This window comes from Rhinopithecus roxellana, chromosome 15 (assembly GCF_007565055.1).
Source record: "Rhinopithecus roxellana isolate Shanxi Qingling chromosome 15, ASM756505v1, whole genome shotgun sequence".
Classification (NCBI taxonomy): Eukaryota; Metazoa; Chordata; class Mammalia; order Primates; family Cercopithecidae; genus Rhinopithecus; species Rhinopithecus roxellana.
Window position 1 is genome coordinate 80,846,215 of NC_044563.1, and position 16,329 is coordinate 80,862,543.

The following is a 16,329-nucleotide window of genomic DNA, read 5'->3' on the forward strand; positions in this document are numbered from 1 at the left end:
TCCTCCAGTCATGTATCGGGATCTGACTCCCAACTGCGGCACTCTACACGTCCGATGATAAGACTGTGACTTGGTCAACACTTCTTTGTGGCCCACTTGAAAAGGGTGCCAAATAAAGCAAAGAATATCCGGGGGGTACGGCCAAGGTGGTGAAGAGCCCCAGAAGGATGTCGCGTTCTTCCTGTCATCATTCATTAGCTCAACAATTAGGAAGCAGTTGTTAGGATGTGCTAGATGGGCTGACACTGAGGGCATACACACAATAAGCGGAGGGAGAATCTGCTCACTATGGGCCAGGCACTGTGCTAAGTCCTTTAAACACACTGATTCACCTAAGCCCAACAGCCTTAAGATATTACTGTTATCCATTTTAATAAGGAAACTGTGATTCAGATAAATTATGTGACATCCCAGATGGAAGAGCTAAGAATCAAACTGACATTTGACTAACTCCAAAGCTGAGACTTTTAATCATTTGCCAATAAGGCCCTTGTGAAAATGTCAACAGGGACCCAGGCCTTGCCCCTAAGAAGCTCACAGTCTAGTGAAGAAGCAAAGTATATTTAGGAGGCTAAGTCTTGGATGGATGGCAGGGAGCTGGGGAGGGCTTCCTGGAGGAGGTGATGCCTGAGCTGAGCCTAGAAGGATGTATAGGAACCAGTCAGAGGAAGAAGGGGAGTTAGGGTATTGTGAGGCTGGTGGGGGCTGGGGAAGAGCTTGCACACACAGAAGTGAAGACTTGTGTTTGGGTCATGGCAAGCAGGCTGGAGCCAGGGTGCAAGGGGAGAGAAGCTGGAGACATGACAGTGATCAGGTCATGGGGGGCCTTGTATACCAGGCTAAGGGTGCCAGGAAATGGCTGGGGAGATTTATACAAAAGGGAACAGGTTGAGATCCTCTGGTGGTGGTAGGGCAGTGTTGGTGAGAAATGTGTGCAGCTTTGACTAATTTGAGAGACTTTCTAGAAGGTAGAACCCACAGGACTTAGTGATGATTGGGCATGCGGGGTATCATGTGTGGAAAAGGGAGGAGCCAGGTCAGGGGATCAGAATGGGCAGCCAGCCCTCTTATGCAGGGTCCAGCTGCCTGGTGGCAGTGGGGGACCCCATTTTGGCCTTCTGGCGGAAGTATGATGTCCACTGGGCTGTGGATGTATGTGACTGCCGAGATGTCAGTCATGCAGGCTGGCACCCTGCTGCTCTAGCTTCCAGAACAGGGATGGTGAAGCGTGTCCTTCCACTTCACCGTCTCCCTGGGTAAAACCTGGGAATGAGCTCCCTTCTTTTGTCAGTTGCAGAGGAAGTGGGCTCTTTCTCTATTAGACGTACTCACAGTGTCTAGTATCAGCCTTTTTGTCCGTATGGGATAGGGATTGCTTGGCCGGTAAGCACTGTGTTTGCGTGTAGCATCTCCTAGGATACTAGCATGTGGCCATTTGGAAGGCGGCTGCCTAGCAGCCCTCAGCCTAGCTTCAGGAGAGGAACTATGGGATCCAGCTTCTCTGGGCTCCAGAGAAAAACTTCTGGGGCCTGGAAGAACCCTGTGCCCAATGACAAGCTTGTAAAAGGAGAGAAACAATCCCTATATATTTCGTCCCTGGGAAGGAAGCAGGGTGGACAGCAGCCTTAACTTTCTGGAGCAAAATGTGAACTTTTGCGAGCTGAAGACCAAAAGCGAATTCAGCTTTTGAACTCGCTTTTTAAAAACCAACCTAGGCCAAAGGCTGGGAGAAGGCGGCAGCAGCTGGCCGTGGGTTACAGGTGGGATGGATGGGTGCTTTGCTCACGGTCCAGCTGGTCTTCCCCCAGCTACTAGACCCCAGGAACTTCTGGAGCTCTGTCCTTGGAGCCTCCTCTCAGGAAGTTAGATGTGGCACTCAGGGTTAGTAGGCTCTGAGTTCCTCTCCACCCTTCCCCAGGGCATTCAGAAGCCTACCTCCTGAGCTACCCAGAGCTCTGGAATCTCCACCTGCTTTTTTACTTCTGTTTGCACCACTTCTGGCGCCTCCCACACCTGGGGTCGGTTGTGCCTCCAGGCCTGCTCTGAGCACAGTCACCGTCTGGGCCCCCTCCCCAGTGACACCCCAGGTCTAAACATTATCTTCCCATGGCGGAGGAGGTGTTCCTGGTGGGTCCCATGAATTTAACACAAGCTGCCAGAGAGCCTTTGAAAGGCTAGCGGGTGGGTAGGGAGGCAGCTTGTGTAGTGGGGAAGTTAGGGTGGGGGAGGCAGTGTCCCGGAGGAGTGGCTGCTGGCCTGAGGAAGGGCCCGGGCACGCAGGCGGTGGCTAGCGCTGGAGCCCCAGCCAGCTCCCTCTCCCCACGTGCGCGCTAGGCCTTGGTTACTCTGGCAACTCGCCCCGCTCAGACGGCACCAGGCAGCTGAATCCAGCCCCTTGTTACGGGGGAAAATGCTCTCATTGAAGCGCCGGAGCGCAGCTTCTGCCTTTTATTGCAAGCGGCGCCACCGGCTTCCATTTGTAAACTTATTAGTGTGCGCTCGCGGGGAGGGGGCTCGGGAATCCGGGCCCGTGCGACTGGCGCCGCATGCTAATCAGGGGCGCCCGCCCCCGCCTTGCCCGTGGCTCTCCTTTCTCGATTCCTCGACGTTTTGGGGGGAGTGGGGTCGGAGCGCAGGGCTGGGAAGGGTCTTAGGACCCAGGAAGGAGACGGGTGCCTCCCAGAGAGGACCCCCACCCCCTCCGAGGTCCGGGCAGCTCCCAGTCTCTCCCTGGGGTGCCATAGCCCCCCCTCGACCCGGCTTCCCGCAGCCGCAGTCGTTCGAGGCTGGAGGTGGCCGGGCCTCGGTGCCGACGCCGCGAGGGCAGCGCCCGCGGCGGGAATGCTAATGCGCCCTAAAGGGCATGGCTGCCGTCGCAGCAGGTAATTAGCTGGACCGCAGCGGAGCGCGCGGAGGTGGCTGCTGGCTGCAAGGACTGCGCCCAGCTCTCGCCTCGCCCCTCGAGGATCCCGCGTGGGCCGGCGGGCAGCGCGTGGGCCACCGGAAGCGGGCTGATTGGACCCGGCTCAGGACTTCGCACAAGGGCAGCTCTTTGTTCACAGCTCCTCTCCCAGCTCCCCGCTTGCCTTTCGCCCACCGCCTCCCTTTTCCGGCGATCTGCTCCGCCGGCTGTGGCGGGGGGTGTCCTGTGTAGCCGCCCACCTCCCGTCCCGGCCTCGTGCTCCCGCTGGGGACTGTTTGCGGTGAGTCTGTCGCACGCACGTCAGGGCCGAGGCAGTGATGCCGGGCAGCGTGGGAGGACGGGCTGCGGAGCCCGCGTCATCCTGCCCGTGGGGAGCGCTGTGCCTGCTCTCCTGCCAGCGCGCCCAGCTGCCCTGGCCGCCGCCACGCGGGACTGCCTGCCATGTCGCCACCGGCTGCTGACCTCATTAGGCCTCATATCATGGAGGAGCCGGCGGTTAAAGGACTCTAAGAACCAGAGCTAAGTGGCTGCAAAGATATTGACAGCCTCCCTAGAAACCCACTTTCCAATGAGCTGCTGCATTCCCTCCTCCTTTAATTAGCAGGAAGGCGCTGGACAAGTTGTTACAACTGCAGAGAAAACGATGAAAGATGGCTTTGTATTAGTGTGGTAAATTTTATTAAACCGGGAGAAAGGGTAACTGAAACATGACAGCCGTGTGTGTAGTGCCTCCTGAATTTGTAATAACCCAATCATCCCTGCGTTGGCTAAAGGAATATAAAGCGTTTTACAGATCCAATATTGTACGAGGTACAACAGCACACAGCCGAATGGGGAAGGACAGGTAGCAGAAGGGGGCCTCCAGCGCTGGGCAGCGCTCACAGTTAATGAGACCGTAGTAGAAATACAAGGTCTGTCTGCAGGCTCTGTCTCACTAATTACTCCTGCCCCCTGGCTCTTTTCTACATCTCAGTCCTTCCACTTATAATTCAGAGGTAATACCTAGCCACATGAAAAAACTTAGCTAATACCACGTTAGTTGCCAGGGAATGGACAAAACCGTCTTTTCCTATAGAGAGTGAAAAGCAAGACAGGAAATCTAGGAGAAAGACTTGAGACACACGTGGTTATTCTGGGCTTGGGGTGCGACTTTGGTATTAGGCTGGAAAGGTGATGCTGTTTCCTACCCCTTGAGCCATGTTGAAAGTAGGCGTCGTTATTTCTAGGATAAAAATCTGAGCCAGGCCCACAGCGGTTAAGTTTTACGTCCAAGATATAGTAAATGGCAGCCTGGATTTGTACTTTGCACTTTAAAGCCTATTCTTTGTCTATTACCCTAGGCCTCAGATTTTGACAAATGAAAAGGCAAAAAATTCTTCATTTGTTGAGGCCGTTTAGTGAGCAATTGTGGCTCTTGAGCTGTAAGGGATTTCCAGAGATCTTCTGATCTAGGCAAGATATTCTTTATTCTGCTTTTCAGAGGAAGTCATTGGAGTCCAGAGACATTAGGCATCCGGTCCAGGGTCATCCAGCCAGGAAGTGACTGAGAAAGGAGGCCAGACTTCAAATTCCTTCTGACTGAGTAAGGTCTCAGGTGTCGGATAAGCCCATGCTGGTGTTAAAGCAGACTATTTAAGGTGATTGCCAGCTAATCTGTGGACTAAGTTGAGCCAACATGTGATGTGGTTTGAACCCTCCAGATTTGGAATAAAGAAGGTGCTTAGCATATGTGGCACATACTGTTCCAACAACTTGTAAACCCTTTTTCGTCTTGGGGTTCGGTTTTCTGACTAGGTAGGACAATAAAGTGGCTTCATGACTGGTGAGCAATTAATGGGTTGACATCAACTAAGAAGGAGATTCTAGGGACATATCACAAGATTTTTTTCTTGTTTTTACCTCGACTTTTTTTTTTTTTTTTTTTTTTGAGATGGAGTCTCACTCTGTTGCCAGGCTGGAGTGCAGTGGCGCCATCTCAGCTCACTGCAATCTCCACCTCCCGGGTTCAAGCGATTCCCCTGCCCCAGCCTCCCGAGTAGCTGGGACTACAGGTGTGTGCCATCATGCCCAGCTAATTTTTGTTTTTTTGTATTCTAGTAGAGATGGGGTTTCACCATCTTGGCCAGAATGGTCTTGATCTCCTCATCTCCTGACCTCGTGTTCTGCCCACCTCAGCCTCCCAGTTTTTTTTTTTTTTTTTTTTGCCCCCTTGCTGTGGGGGCAATTTCCCCCCCCCCAACACAGGGTCTTGCTGTGTTGGCCAAGCTGGAGTGTAGTTGCTATTCACAGGTGTGGTTGTGCTGTGCTGCTGCCTTGAACTGCTGGGCTCAAGTGATCCTCCTGCCTCAGTCTCCTCAGTAGCTGGGACCCCAGGCCATGCCATCACACCCAGCTTGTTTTTTGTTATTTTTTTAGAGATGCGATCTTGCTTTGTTGTTCCCCAGGCTGGAGTACAGTGGTGTGATCATGGCTTACTGCAGCCTTGACCTTCCAGGCTCGAGCGATCCTCTCACCTCAGCCTCCCAAGTAGCTGGGGCACACCCAGCTAATTTTAATTTTTTGGTAGAAATGGGATCACTCTTTGTTGCCCAGGTTGGTCTTGAACTCCTAGACTCAAGCAGTCCTCCCACGTCGGCCTCTCAAAGTGCTGGGAGTACAGGTGTGAGTCACTGTGCTGGGCCTCCAGTCACTGTTTGGAGATGTGAAGGTTGACATTTAAGTCTCACTTCTCCTCTCATGCAATCCTTCTTGCCAAAGATGGAGTTAGACCCTCAGAGGGGTTCCCTCCCCACCCAGCAGTAATTAACATGTCCCTTTTCCCAGCATGGAGAGGAAATGAGCAAAGCCCTTCTGTTAAAAAAAGAAGACAAAAATATGTAATACAACCCCAGGCTCCAGTTTGGGTTTGCAAAGTGGAAAACAAAACAGAACCATTTTCCAGGTACTTTTATGTTATTGCCTATCTAATGTGCCCCAAAATATTTTTCAAGTGATTCATCTACAATCCAATAAGAACAACGGCTGTTGCCATTTGGATGAAAGGAACCGAGGAGCATTAATGAGCGATTTGATTTTATGAAGGGGAAGTGGCACAGGTGTTTAGAGCCATTTGCTTGAGGCACCAAGGTCTATGCCCAGGGCATCTGCAGCTCGGCATCTGCAGCTCCAGGCAGGGCAACTGGCAGTGCTGCAAGCTGGATAATAGACCTACCAGGCACGCCCCGCCCCATGGTTAATATGGGAAAGGGCTGCTCGCAATGGAGGCTTTGAACTTCAGTGCATTGGTCCCCACCACTCAAGGATCTCTGTAAGGTCTGCTGATTTAGAAAATTGCTGTTATCAATGATGATAATATTAATAATTCACATTCATAAGGTACTTTCTAGTTTATAAAGCTGCCTTCCATCCATTATCTAACTTGATCCTGATAACCACTCTTGGACTGGAGCAGATACTATCATCCCCATTTTACAGGTCAGAAAACTAAGGCTTCAAGATGTTTACTGCTTTGTCCAAAATCAAGAAGCTCCCCTTCTCTCACGCCCCCATTTCTGTATATGGGTATTCCCTTGTGAATGTCAGGGATTTTTGTTGTTGTTGAGTTATAATTTGAGAGAGGGAAGAGTAGCTTCCCTAAAGAGTAGTGATGCATAGAGTCAGTTTGGGGATAACAGGAGGGTCATTAGCCAGGGAACAGGAGTGGCAAGAGGGACTCCACAGTGGCAGAGGAGAAACTCTGGGCTCTGCTCTTGCGAATACAGACTTGGAGGAGGCTGGGTGTAGGGAACAGTGGTGGTCCCTATGTGATTGGTGGGGAGCTAGGTGGGGTGAACTGGGAACCTGAGGGAGGGTCTCATCTCCCATATTCCCAAAGGCCACATATCCTAAATGCATATGCCTCTTGTTCCTTTCCCATTTGTATTTCCAGGCTGTTCGAAAGTCTTATTTAATCATTCTAGTCTCATTAGTTGTGCTTCTTGGGATTAAGACCAGGACCCATTTCCATAGCAAAGGAGTTACATAGAACTCTCCATAGCAGAGTTACATGAAAATGGTGTTGGCTGCCCTGGGAGCCCAACCTGTTGGTGGCAACAGTGAAAAGTGAGAGACCGCCAGGGCAAGATGAAGCTTAGGTGACAGGGATCAAGGTTGAAAAGGCTGCAGCTTTTCTCATGTGGGGAACCTCGCTCTACTGCCAACCACAGAGGATCAGGGTTGGGGATTTTAAAAAGCTGTTGTGATAATTACTCCTAGTTTGTAAGTGAAATCGTATTTTAAAAGGCTTATAACAATATTCACTATTTCTCTGTCCCAACGTTCCTGTCCCCCAGCCTCCCTTTTTTGAAATAATGGCTTTCAACTGTTTAGCTGCTTTTCTCTGAGATTTCCATCTCTAGTTGTAAATATGTGTGCATTGCTATATTTTAATGTATTGATTGTATACATCATTAATTAACTTTCTGTTTTTGCTTTTTGAGAGGGTGGCTCACTCTGTCACCCAGGCTGGAGTGCAGTGGCACAATCACGGTTCACTGTAGGCTCAAACTCCTGGGCTCAAGGGATCACCGTGCCTCAGCCTCCCAAGTAGCTGGGACTACAGGTGCACCATCACACCGGGCTATTTTTTAGTTATTACTTGTAGAGACAAGTCTTGCTATGTTGCCCAGGCCGGTCTCGAACTCCTGGGCTCAAGTGATCCTACCACCTTGGCCTGCCAAAGTGCTAGGATTACAGGTGAGGAATGCCCAGTCAATTTTCTATTTATGGTCATGAGGATTTAGTTTCTTTTTTTTTTTTTTTGAGACGGAGTCTCGCTCTGTCGCCCAGGCTGGAGTGCAGTGGCCGGATCTCAGCTCACTGCAAGCTCCGCCTCCCGGGTCCACGCCATTCTCCTGCCTCAGCCTCCCGAGTAGCTGGGACTACAGGCGCCCGCCATCTCGCCCGGCTAATTTTTTGTATTTTTTAAGTGGAGACGGGGTTTCACTGTGTTAGCCAGGATGGTCTCGACCTCCTGACCTTGTGATCCGCCCGCCTCGGCCTCCCAAAGTGCTGGGATTACAGGCTTGAGCCACCGCGCCCGGCCAGGATTTAGTTTCTTATACTACCATCCCGTCTGACACTTACCTTCACCCATGTGTAGTATTTAAACTTTAGTTAAATGAATATTCAGAATTTACATTATATCTATGTGAATATTATTTACAATTATTGTGTAACAGTTATTTCCTTACCTCTCATTTTGTTCTGAAGTTGGTAACTGCCTTGTTTTATCATTTGCTTAGTTTTCTTTGGACTCCCCAACAGCCTCTCAGAATGATTTTCTGCAAGGTCACTCTCTCCAGGTGATCAGTCAGCCCCTGTGTCTTGGAGCCTTCACTCCTGGACACTTCTGTTCTTATGTATGGACTGCTTGCCTTCTAGGCCTGGTGCCTGGCTGCTTTCCTGGGACTTCCCTCTTCCCCCCTCCTCCCTGGACTCCTTTTGCGTTTCCCTGATGTATATTCCCTGTTTCTGAGACCTTGCATCTTCTTCTTTCTTGGTTTACTCCATTGTTTTGATGGAGCGTGCTCTCCAGGAGTTTTCTCAGATTGAAAAGCTGTGCAGCAGCTGAGGACGTGGTGACGACTGTCCTCTGCGTGCCGCTGCACACCCTGCACTCTGGCTGGTTGCCTTCCACACCTGTGCACAGCGGTCTGTTTTTTTCCCTGGGCTGGATCTCCTGTTTTCGGTAGCCCACATGTTCCTTTCGCTTAGGTTAGTCCCTTATCTTGCTGGAAGATTTTGATTTTTTAGGAAAGCTGATTGGTGGCAGGACCCTCCTGCATGCCACACTAGTAAGTGGCAGAATTGTGACTCAAACCCAGGTCTGCTGGTTTACCTCAGGTGTTCCTCCTCCCTCAAGCTATGATTCTAACTCCTCCTCCAGTGGGGGCCCAGGAGCCGCGCCCTCCCCTGGCTCTCACCACCCCTCATCCACCTGGCCTGGCCCACCCCCGTCATGTCTCCTCTTTGTCACAACTCTCTTGCCAGCCCCCATTGTGGATGTCTGTCTCTCTGACAGCCTGCACCTTTGCCTAGGCTATGTCTAGGACCTGGGTTGCCAGCACAGAAGCCCCAGGTCTGTGAGGTGACCTGGGTTCTTTAAACTTTCCCGGGTGAACGACCTACTTGGTGGTGGGGAACATGTTGGGGAACATGAGGACTGAGGCCATCACTGTGGCACAGCCCTGCTCATGGTCCTTTGATTGGCAGGAAGTCACCAGAGGCATCCTGTCTATGTCAGCTGGAGCTGCTGTAACAGATCATTCTACCGTAGACTGGGTAGCTTAAACATGGATTTCTCACCATTCTGGAGGCAGAGAAGTCCACGATCAAGGTGCTGGCGGATCCAGGGTCTGAAGAAGGCCCCCTTCCTAGATTGCAGATGGCAGTCTTCCTGTCGTTTTCTCACATGGCGGAGAGCAGAGAGAGCAAGAGCAAGTTCTGTGTCTCTTCTTTGAAGGGGCACGAGTCTTCTTCATGAGGGCTCCACCCTCCTGACCTAATCACATCCCAAAGCCTCCATCCCTTAATACTTCAACACCAGAATTTTGAGGGGGTGACACAAACGTTCAGTCCATAACACATCCCCACTACAACATGCCTGATAGCCCTTGTCCAGAAAAATTTCCATCTAGATTGGGCAGGTCAGGGAGTAGAGCTTTGGGGAGAAGATCAGGTGGGAACTCACCTGAAGTCCCTTACAATTTGGAACATGTGAGCGTGTCGAGGTGGGAAGTGGAAAGAGGGCGCGCCTGTCTACTTCGTAGGCTATCTTTGGGAGGATTTGCCTGGCCTGCTTTAAGGAGGCTGCCTCCTCTTGTCTGGGCTCTTTCTCTCCCTCCCGTCTTTACAATCATCACCTCCTAAAGCATTGCCTTTCTTGGGAAGTTTTCCAGGCAGAGTGGGAGCAAAATGGCAATTCATGCCAGAAGTCATACATAAATAAAATCCACAGATAATTCCCAAGCCCTGCTTTAGCCATTAGCTTCAATCTTTCTTACCCACTAAACCCTCTCCCAGAACTGCTAAAGGGAACAGCACTGATGGATTTGTGTCTTTCCCCTTTTCATTTCCGCTGTTCCCTTCTTCTGATTGAGGAACAAATTAGTAAGGAAATGACCCAACTAAGGCCATTAAATATTGTGCAAGAAGATTGGAAAGCCAGAGGCGTTGGTAATCTCTAAATTAGACCATTGGGCCCAAAGCCGTTGAGAGGTAACCGTACTCCATTCACCCATTCATTCGTTCATTCATTCATTCATTCAGTAGTCTTTTATTGATCTAATACAGTTCTAGGCCCCGGTGTTACGAAATCAGTGTCTTTTAATTTGAAATTTTTAGAATGTATTTAAAGCAAAGTGTTCTCTTGTGGATTGTAGTTACCTTGAGGCCATGAGCCAGGCTGGTTTTGCCAGCTTGGTGTGGTGTCCTGGGTATTTCACTGCTTGGGTTGAAGGACAAGTGGTCTGCTTAGAGTGAGTCCCATAAATGTTTGTTGTTGATGATGGTGGTGTTTGATCAATAAAGTTAATGCTGCCATTGTCATCAGGGTATAAATCTTTAGTCGTCTGTGTGAGAATTTCTCCTTGAACATGATGCTAAAGATGTTTAATCAGACTCTTCACAACTTCCAAGAGCTGGGCCATGATGAAAAAGACCTTGGCACGCGGCTGTTGAGGGGAAGCTGTGTCCATAACGAGGAGTCAGTCGATTAGTCATGGCCCCGTATACCCACTCCCAACCTGCGACCATCCCCACCACTGCTGCAGACACTTGGCCTCAGCTGTCCTTTGCTCTGGCTTGTGGGTCCTTGGAGGTCCAGCTCAAATTCATCTCACTGGGTGGGAGAAAGAGGTACACAGGGGATGGAGAGACAGAGTTGGAGCATTTGGGACTCAGAACAGTCACTGAGCAGGTAGACAAGGGCTGGCAAGACACATGGGGAAAACTAGGACCAGAGAGAGCAGTGGGGTGTGGCCTGGACTGGGAATCAGCAGGTGCTGGTCCTGGCTTCCATAGACTGTGTGGATGGGCCTGACTCAAGAGCCAATTGGGCACAGAGCTCCAGGATTTGGGGCTCAGGGACCCTCTCCCAGCCCTTCTGGAGGTGGCCTGGACTTACAGCCAACCCAGGCTCTCCTTGGGTCCTTCCACATCCCAGAGGCCCACACAGAGCTTGGCTGCAGCAAGGCTGATGGCAGGGCCTTCAGGCTCCTGCTGATTCATCTGGCTGACTCCAGGCTCGGGACTGTGACCCCAGGAGGGCCTTAGAGTCCTGAGAGCATCTCCTGACCAATCAATCCTCTCTCCCCTGAGACCGACACCAGTGACTCAGATAGAGTGCACACTATGAAAGGTAGTATTTGTTGTGTGTCTCCCTCCAGCCTTATCCATGAGCTTCTTAAGAGCAAGTCACACACTTCCTCCCACGTTTCAGGTGCGTGGTGGGGCTCTGTCATGCTGGTTGAATTGAGCAGTGGTTGTGCTGTGTGATTATGCTGAATGTATAGGGGACTGTGCCAGAAGCAGCCATCCACGATCACATCACTGGGCTGGATGGTCCTCCTTGGTTTTAGGTCTTCTCCCAAAGAGGGAATGGTGGAGGGATGATCGTAACAATAATAGCCAAAATAGCAAACAAGTCGCAGTACCAGGGGCTGTGGTGACACCTTATGTATATGGTCTCTTTAATTTTCCCAACAGTCCTATGAGACAGGCACCATTACTTCCTTTTTACACATGAGGACATGGAAGCACCTGGCTCACTCTCCTTCATTCTTCAGGCCTCCGTTTGAATGTCTTCTCCTTTGGGAAGGCCAACATCCCCTACCTCCATAACACTGCATTTTTGATACTTCCTGGCTTTTGATGATTTGTGCCTCTTCCCTGCTCTGTAAGGGCGGGGGCTACACCTGTCTTGCTCACTATTGAACCCATGGTGCCAGGCACTTAGGTGGTATGGAGTAGATGCTCGATAAAGGTGTTCGAATGAAGGAATGAACCAATTCTTAGAGCATCACTTGGTGTCTACAGAAACACTCCATCAGTCTGTGGGGAGGGGAGGCACTTTCCTCTGTGTCTCCCTGCAGTGCCCACCAAGCCGAGAGGTGTCCCAGAACCAGGTATCTCTTTAATAAGCATTCATTTAGCACCTACTGTGTGCCTGAGTCTACACTGAGTGACAGGAAAGGGAGCCCTGACCTCAAGGAATGTCTAACATTGAGGACATGGGATCTAGAGACTGTGTCTTCTGCAAAGGACTCCCTTCACTCGGATTTCTCCTAAAGCTGGGTCATGCGTTGAGAATGCATCCTGCGCAGCCTTCTAAGAGTTCTGAGAAGAGAACAATGGGCTCCCTGCTCAGCAGGCTTCTCAGCTCCAGAGGACCCCGTTGTGGCCACCATGCCTGAGGTAGACCAGTGGAGGTGATTCGGTTATGCACGTTCATGCTGGGATCCTTTGCACCCTCCCTTTGAGGACATGAGCATTTTGGCAAATTCTGAAGAGCACACGTTTTCCGCTTAGCTCAGTCTGTGACGGACTAACGGTACCTTGGTGCTACTATCTTTCCATTTATCATCTCAGGCCTCCCTGCCTCTCCCTGCCCAGCCTTTTACCTAATTTAATTTTAACACCTTATTCAGTGACTTCTCACGGAACTTGTCTGCATCGTTTTACGTTTCTTCCCTCTGGCTCACGGGTCCTCTCGCCATCTATCTTCCAGGCTTCCTCCACCCCTCAGAACATTTTGCAAGAAATACAAAGAGCTTTCTTTCCACTGTGCATCTAGGCAGGTGCTGGCCACCGCTGAATGGGGTGTGCTCCTGAGAGTGTGGGTGTGGGTTTGGGGTGTGTGTGTGGATTTGGGGCATGTGCCTCCCACACCTACCCGGGCACAAGTGTAGACCTGTTTCCTGCTCTTGCCCCATTCTCTCTCCAGAAACCACAGGTCACTCTGACTTCCTGCTGGGCATCCCTACAGATGTTGGTGGCCCCCTCCTGCCTTCTCCTTGTGCTTATTAACCAAGCAGCAAAAAGCCCCCTGGTGTTGGGGAGGGACCCCGAGGAGCGCTTGAGAATGATCCAAGGCCAGGCATGGTAGCATGTGCCTATAATCCCAGTGCTTTGGGACACTGAGGCAGGAGGATCACTTGAGCTCAGGAGTGCGAGGCTGCAGTGAGTTATGTTCATACCACTAAATTCCTAGGCAACAGAGCAAGATCCTGTCTCTGAAAAAAAAAAAAATGCCATCCAGACGGCATCCTGCTGCATGCAGCTGGAAGCTGCAGCCCCTTTTATTTTCTGGGAGGCAACCATAGGAAAACAAAGTGTGAGTGGCCATAATTTACTGGGCTCCTGGGTAAATTTGTATTTCATTCTGATTATTGAATGTGTCACCTAATTGCAGCTATTAAAAGGAATAGTCCATCTTCCCCATGAAAGCCCATTGCTGGCTGATTGTTGTTTAATTAGTTGATTCCAGTGGTCGAGGGGTGAGTTTGGAATTACAATTACAACTCCTATTATTTCAGGGAGATTGCTGAATTAATTAGTAGGACAATAGGATTCCTCATAGCTGACATCTTAAGAATCCACAATGATAACTTTAAAAATGGTTGCAAACATGAAAGTAGGTGATAGATTTGTCTGCTCTGCCAGGTGAGGCTAGACTTCAGGAAGACCACCCATTTCTGTTCCCCTCCTGGGCTTGGAGAAGAGTACAGCTGCTCTTGACTGGTGGGACCTTTGCTGGCTAGGGGTGATGGGAGAAGCAGAGAGGGATCCACACACCTGCGCTTAGCCTTCTATGACCTGGGCAGGTGGAGGCCAAAGGTAAGGTGGGACGAGAGAGAATAAAGACAGGAAGAAAATGGCTCAGCCAAGAATGTATGGGGTTTAACGCAATGTCGATGAAGAGCTCTGCTTACAGCTCTGATGGTCGTGGGCAGCCATCCTAGACAGGGGCAGGTGGCAGTGCCCTCAGAGAGGGCCCAAGAGGTAACAAGGCCTCAGTCATGCTAGGAGCTCTGGGAGCTGGATGGGTCACCATAGTGGAGCCTGTGTTCCCAAGGCCTCTATGACCAGTAGCCTGTGCTGGGCCCGGGACATAGCCGGCTGTTGTTTGGTTCTGGGTGACCTCCAGCCTTCTGGTCAAGGTCTTGCCTTAGCTTCTGCCCAGTTTGGGGTGGGGAGCTGGAAGGACCCAGCTCCCTGTTCTCCTAAACTTGCCCTCTCCTTCACTTTCTTGTCGTCTTTCCCCTCTCCCCAGGAGTCACCAGAGGCATCTTCTCCTCTGGATATAAAAGAGAAGTATTGCACTTTAGCTGGTTTTAGCAAGAGAGGTGATAATGAGAACATCAGAGAAACTGTTTATCCAGGTGGTTAATATTTGAATAATCCTGAAGGTCATATGGCATGTTTCTTTCAAGGAAAGATTCTATCCTCACCTCAGTGCACCTGTGGAGAGGTGGGGCAGGCATGGTGCCGTCCTAAACTTGCCTCCTGTGGAGTTGCTGTGGTCTAGAGACATATGTGGAGCCTGGGGTGGAGGAGAGCCAGCTGGGTTTCTGAGGGGGTGAGTGGACTGTGGCCTGAGAGGGGTGTGTGGAGGGCAGAAGTCCTATGGGAAGAGTGGGATGATGGAGATCTCTTGGGTTAGAAGGGGCTGCTTCTGGTTCTGAAGGCAGTTGCCCAATAAAAGACGGATGGGAGCCCATTCCAGACACCTCGGGGGGTTCATCTTTTCCTTTTCTCCACCAGCCTCTTACCCTGATCTTCCAGGGCTAGGTGTCCTCCAGGGACCAAAGGGGCTGGGGAGTTTCTTAGAAGGCAGATCATTAAGATTTAATGGGACATTTCATGCCAGGCAGAGGGATTGTAAAATGCAGCTAATTTAGAGAGCCGGGGGATCACAGAGTCATTTTGCCTGTCGTTGGGAAAGGCCAGACATGAAATTATGCCAGTCCCTGCCCTCCCGTCTTTAGTCCTCCCCAGCTACACCACTGGGCAGCTGCTGAGCTGCCAGAGTGTCAGGGGGACAGAGCCCCTCCCTGCTGGCGGCAAGGGCAGGTGGGTGTTTAGCTGGCTGAGGGCTTAGTGAGGAGGGTGGTGTTGGAGCAGGGTCTATGCAGCCACAAGTCCTTATGCAGTGCTTGGATTTCTCAGCTCAGCCCCAGGACCATAGCCACAGCCAAGACTTCCTTTCCTCCATCGCCTGTAGAGGCTTCTCAGAGCCTTGGTCTGGCAGGGTCCTTTCCTTTCTGTAGAGTGAGTTGGACAGTTGAAGGAAGTGAGTTGGAAAAGGGGTAGTGGCAATTGTGTATGTGTGTGTGCATGTGTGTGCATGCATGAGACAGAGACATAGAGATGAACAGAGAGACAAAGGCAGGGAGATGAGGCAGCAACAGGGAGAAGGAGAGAAACAAGACCAGAGGGCAGGGAAGTAGAAGGGCACCTGTTGCCTTCTCTGGGGCTGGGCCGTTTGGTTGAAGTTGATCTCAACTGTGTATCTTTACCCACAGGTGACAGGAAATGAGAACATGGAGGCATAGATGTGGGCACAGCCCAGGGAGAAGAAAGGGGAGGTGAGAAGTTACGATAGCAGTGGGATCCTCTGGGGCCCTTGGGTTGAGATGCTGATTCAGTACTGCCCAAGAAGCTGGAGTTTAGAGCTGCCCCTAAATGTGCAAGGGAAATAGCCATAGACGTGGACACCAAGAGGTTCTGCCACACACAACATGCATGACCTCTGTGAGGTCCCATAAAAATGAGGATACCGTTGCCAACCTTACAGGCAACACAGCTGAAGCTTCTGGGACATACAGGGCATCCAGTAAGTCTGTGTTCCACCTTGCCTTCCTTCCATAGCGGGGCATACACTCAGTACAACTTGGTGGAATTGGATTCCAAATCCCAACAGCCACTCAGCCTCTGCCCCTCGGCCTTGGGAGCTGGAGTCAGGCAGAGCTGAGGGTTGGGCCCAGCTGGCCAGTGGTCTCCCATCCGGGCCAATGCCCCGCCTGGCCCCTGGTTTCTGGTATCACCCTGCTATGTCATCCCGCTTCCTCACTTGGCTCATCTCCACATATACTCAGGGAGGTAGGGAGGGTTGCAACTGTCCCCAGCCCCATGGGTGACTGGGTTTGAGCCCCGACTCTGCTGCTAACCAGCTGTCAGAAGTTGCGGGTTAAGTAGTGGGGGTGAGGCGGGAGTTCCTGCAGACAGGGCTGTGCTTCTGCCACGTGGAAGCGATACCCTATCCTTCTGTGAGTGCCCAGGAAGGCTCGGAGGCATGCTCCTACCTGAATATGACAGCCCAGCTCAAGTAGTGTTTTTTGAGCGTGCACTGTATGCCAGGCCGTGTC

At 51.1% G+C, this 16,329-nt stretch overlaps 1 protein-coding gene across 1 annotated transcript in view; it reads left to right on the top strand.

The window, feature by feature from the left end:
• Positions 1 to 2,590: 2,590 nt before the first annotated feature.
• The window catches only part of GRIK4 (glutamate ionotropic receptor kainate type subunit 4), a 436,221-nt gene continuing 422,482 nt past the window's right edge, over positions 2,591 to 16,329 (top strand). Inside the window, exon 1 of the mRNA XM_010357001.2 lies at positions 2,591 to 2,882. The gene's annotated coding sequence lies outside the window, so the exon portion shown is untranslated. The remainder of the gene's footprint in view (positions 2,883 to 16,329) is intronic.